Below are 5,403 nucleotides of genomic sequence, written 5' to 3' on the forward strand. Positions count from 1 at the left end.
TGCCCCTCCGTACCGGATCTACCACAAACTACCTCATGCTCAGTTATGGCACAAACTTGTTCATGCACACCCGTAGTTTGTAAAACCTCCAGACTGCCTAACCTTCTACTAGGACTTTACACCTCGGCTACCACCAATTCATTTACGTACCTACCTCCTCGAGGATTTCCATATTGATGTGAATCATATTTGAGCACATTTAGTCCCCGAATTAGCCTCGTTCCTATGCTTTATAGTGCATAATTGGGTCATTTACTATATTTAGTTTCCCATTTTGCATATTCTTTGAGGTTTTGTTTCCTTAATAGGAAAGGAGTGCAAACCTTGCATTTACATGGCAAAATGGAGCTAAATTGATCGCATCTAATGACCAAGCATCAAAGGGAAGACGATACTAGAAGGCCTATGTAGATAATAAAGTAGATTGGGCAATGATGAAAGGATCCTTCCATCCTCAACAAGATCCTCGCGGATTGTTGAGGATTTAAGAGAAAAGAAGTGTCTGACCCAGGATCTGAGCGGATTGCTAGCAATCCGGGCGTCTCCCTGCACCACAATCCGAGCGTCCCGAGCTTAAGACGCTCGTCTTGAAGCCATAGAATCCGAGCGTCTCCCCTATGATCCACTCGGATTTCCTGACAGAACCCACCGTGCCAGCACCCAAGCCGCTCGGGACGAGCATATCCACACGGGACCAGCAAAACGGAGATGCTCATTTCCTTGGAGAGGAGCATTTCCTCAACTTTTCTTAAGGGTCTTAATAGTCATTTAAGCCGTTAGTAACCCTAATTTATGTACCTAATCTTTAGTATAAACACCCCTTTGTACTACCTAGATTAGCATACTTCCTTAATCAAGTTCTAATCATTCCTTAATCTTGTAATCATCTCATAATTTAATCTTAATACAAATCTCAATACATAATCTTTCCTTAATTTCTTTATTGTTCTTCATTTATTTTGGGTAATTAGAAGATTATTTGGGTTTATTGGAGGATTGACAACCTTCCATCAATCATCAATTACTTCTATTATTCTTTGCATTATTATTTTGGAATCTTCATAGGTATAATTCTCTTAATCCTTGCTTTAATTATTGTTAATCATTTTCATTCATTCATCATGTTTTGCCTTGTTAATGTGATTGACAACCTTGTTAGCATGTTAAACTTGATCATGAGTGAGTAGTTTCCTTAGCTAGGGTTAATGGGTAACTAGGGGAAACCAACATAGGGAAAGATTCATGCTTAATCTAATATGTCCACATAATTTATTTGCTTGCTTGTTGTGATTTCAACTTATGCACATTTTATGTTTGATGAAATGCGAGCCTATGAATCCTTGCATTTTTTACCCATCACTTATCTTTTAAATGAGGCTTGTAAGACATAAACCAACTCGAGCCTCATTAGACCATGCATAATGTTGAATAGGGAGGATTAAGTCGACTTGTAGGTGTTGTACAATCTAATCGATTCGGCTCCGGGACCCAAACCTTCTTAGGGATTGTAAGATATACACTAACTCGATCCCATCACAACAATAATTGCTTGCTTATAATTCGCGAACATGTTTATATGATCAACTCCCATGTATTCCCCTATGAACCCATGATACCCTAGTGCTTTTAATTAATTGTTCACATCTTCATTTTATCTACCTTGCTTTGTTTTTATTGTTGATTAGTTTTAATTAATGTCCTATCTCAACCCCAAATTGTGACACCCTAAGACACGACCAATTACAATTGAAAATCCTACATCAATACCCGTCCCTTGGGATCCGACCTTTGCTTGCCTCTTTACTAGAGTAGTTGTGAAGTTATAAATATTGTTTTGGTTGAGTAACTTTTGACGACGAGTTTTACGACACACCAAAAATGGCGCCATTGCCGGGGACGGTGTTAACTTGATTTGATTTTATTTAATTGTTTTTAGTTGTGTCTTTATTTACCTTAGGGAAGTCAATCTCCTCAAGGTTTGTTCTAATTGTTTTCGAGTTGTTTGATATTTTGCATCTCTAGGAGATCACAAGGTAACTTGTTACCCATTGATCTTGAAATCGAAAGAACTTTGACCAACAATAGAAGACTTGCTAGAAATACTTTGAGAGGTATTTGTGAGATTGTGGACATCCAACCAAATAACATTGAGTTCATCAACCCTTTTTCAAGATAAGGAGAGGATAACCCAATACAAAACCCACCACAAAATTAACCCACAATGCCTAAATTTTCATCGCATTCCGTACCAACCGAGGAGAACCTACCAAATGGTACTCCTACACCACAACATTTAACAGGTAATTTCATTGCCAAATCCGCATTTATACAATTGGTTGAGAGAAGTCAATTTGGAGGGATGCCTAGTGAAGACCCTCATTCTCATATGGAGACTTTTGTGACTATTGTGATGCGATTTCTCAAACCGGAGTTATTCAAGACCAAATTCGATGGGTCTTATTTCCTTTTTTCTTTGATTGGTACCGCGACACAATGGTTGAAGAGCCTAGATAAGGCTACTCTTGGTATTGATTCTTGGAAGAAATTGGCACTTGCTTTCTACAAGAAATTCTATCCTCCGGAGAAGACTAACATGTTGAGAGCCCAAATCACCGGGTTCAAACAAAGGGATGAGGAATCTTTGTATGAAGCATGGGAGAGATTCAAGGACACTTGTCGATCTTGTCCACACCTAGAGCTGGCAAAAGCTGACCCGACCCGAGGAACCCGACCCGACCAGCCCGAAACCCGACCAGATACAACCCGAAAACTGGGTGAACCGAAACCGAACCAAACCGACCCAACCCGACCCGATAACGCCCTTATTTTTTCCAACCCGAACCCGACCTGAACCGACCCATGACCCGATATTGACTCAACCCGATAGATGACCTGATAATGAATTAGCTTAATAATGGTGTAAATAATACAAAATTGACATTAATCTTAATTATTTTCAATTAAAAACTTCAATTAATACACCATACGTTGTTTAAACATAAAATTACCTATCTAAAACTAAAAACATATGAGAAAATATATGGTGATAACCTGACCCGATACTGACCCGTTAACGACCCAACCCGCCTTGCCACTCGCTGATGACCCGACCAGAAGATGACCCGACATGAACTGCAACCGACCCAAACCGATTCTGACCCGGCACAACCCGAACCCGATATGACCCGACCCGCTTTGACACGACCCGTAACCGACCCGAGTGACCCGATTGCCACCTCTATCCACACCATGGACTTAGCGAGTGGTTCCTTGTATAACAATTTTGGAATGGTTTATATGAAGACTCCCGAAACATTCTCAATATGGGATCAAATGGTATGTTCACCGAAATCGATGACAATCAAACATGGAACAAAATTGTGGAAATGGCGGTCCATAACTCACAATATAGTAGACCTCGTAAGGCTACTAGAGGAGGAAAACATGAGGTGGACTCCATTACTCAACTGGGTGCTCAACTTAGTGCTCATATTGACACCATTAATTTGAAGTTTGAGAAGGCCACGGCTAAACTTGAAGAGGCCTCCAAATCACCCAAGCAACATGTTAATGCTATGGTAGCATCATCATCAATTCCAAGTGGAGTATGTGAGAGTTGTGGAACTTTGGGACATGACCAAAGTGAATGTAGGGGAACAAGTGAACAAGTGAATGCTTTCCAAGCATATAAAAGTGGCACCCCTTATTCCAACTATTACAATGAGAACACCAAATTCCACCCCAATCTTTCATACAAAAGTCAAAATGTTCAAAACCCCCAAACATACACCCCACCTCCAATGAGAAACCAAGCTCAAAGACCCTTTTACAATCAAAACCAAAGTTATCAAAATCAACCTCCATACAATCAAACAAATGGCCAAGGTTTTGATGTTCAAAAAGCGGTCCTCCAAATGCAAAAGAACTAACAAGAGTTTTTCACTCAAATGCAAAAGGATAGCCAAGCAAAAGACATCACTATTAACAACATACTAGCTCACACAAAGATGTTGGAGACCCAAATGTCTCAATTAGTATCTTCTAGTTCTCAAACACAAAAGGGGCAATTACCACCTCAAGGTAATCCCCCAAGACATGAGTCGGTGAGTGCCATCCATTTGAGGAGTGGTACAAGGTACGAAGGGCCGAAGAGGCCCATTGATGAAGATGTTGTGAATGCTGGTGACAAGGAAGGAGTTGAAAACTCTAAGGAAGAAGAAGAACCCACCATTCAAGAAGTTTCAAAGAAGAAGAATGAAGAGGAGGCTAAGGAGAAATAGCCTATTGTGATTAGACTTCCATTTCCAAGTCGTCAAGCTAAGCCTAAGTTCGATGAACAACTTGGAAAGTTCATGGAGATTGTGAAGAACTTGGAAGTCTCAATCCCATTCACCGAATTGATTAACCATGTTCCGGCCTATGCAAAATACATGAAAGATATTATTACAAAGAATAAATCCATCCGGAAGCTAGAGACTATTGCATTCACCAAGGTGAGTAGCGCCATCCTACAAGGAAGTTCACCTCCAAAACTAAAGGATCCGGGAAGTTTCTCTATCCCATGCACCATTGGCGACACTACAATCAACAAAGCTCTATGTGACCTTGGGGCAAGTGTGAGTGTCATGCCATACTCGGTGTGCAAAAGGCTAGGAATGGGAGAACTCAAGTGCGCTAATATCATACTTCAAATGGCGGATCGATCAACGAAGACACCTTTAGGGGTATGGGAGGATGTGCCGGTAAGAATTGGCAAGTTCTTCATCCCGGTGGACTTTGTTATTGTTGACATGGAGGAAGACTCCAACATTCCTATCATTTTAGGAAGACCATTCTTACACACCGCGGGAGCGGTGATTGACGTGAAACATGGAGAGCTCACACTTGAAGTGGGAGATGAAACAATCACTTTTAACCTTGACAAGATGATGCATATAGAGGGGGGGTAAAAATTATAATAAATTGCAGCGGGAATCATGAATAAATTCCGTCTAATTAAGTCCAAAATAAATACGACGGACGATCAAGTTACGAGTTGACAAATAAGAGCAAGCGCGCAAAACGAGGATAACAAAAATTGCAGGTCACGGCTAGGGCTGCCGTGTGAACCTTGTTGCGGAAATTCAAAGACAATTTATTTTTCTTTGCTTTGTAATTTACGATGTCAACTCAATTTTCTTCAAAATTTAAATTACTAGATTTTGCTAGGAACTAGGTAGATTATATTTATTGTAAGTCAAAATTGATTTTCCCCATCCCCCTCCCTTAGGTCGGTTTAGGCCTTATAAAAGGCTGGTTTGTAATTCATTTCAACACATCTTGAAGAATTTAAAAATCTTTTTGAGAATTATTCTCTGAACCGTCAAAGCATTAGTATGGTTTTACTCTCGTGTAGAGACAAAA

The 5,403-nt window shown here is 40.2% G+C and overlaps 1 non-coding gene across 1 annotated transcript; it reads right to left on the reverse strand.

Moving 5' to 3' along the window:
• Nucleotides 1-2,593: 2,593 nt before the first annotated feature.
• On the reverse strand, nucleotides 2,594-2,700 carry LOC141597942 (small nucleolar RNA R71). Its single transcript, XR_012523150.1, has one exon. It is a non-coding gene; the product is annotated as a small nucleolar RNA R71 (small nucleolar RNA).
• Nucleotides 2,701-5,403: the final 2,703 nt, after the last annotated feature.

This window comes from Silene latifolia, chromosome 8 (genome assembly GCF_048544455.1).
Source record: "Silene latifolia isolate original U9 population chromosome 8, ASM4854445v1, whole genome shotgun sequence".
In the NCBI taxonomy this organism is placed as follows: Eukaryota; Viridiplantae; Streptophyta; class Magnoliopsida; order Caryophyllales; family Caryophyllaceae; genus Silene; species Silene latifolia.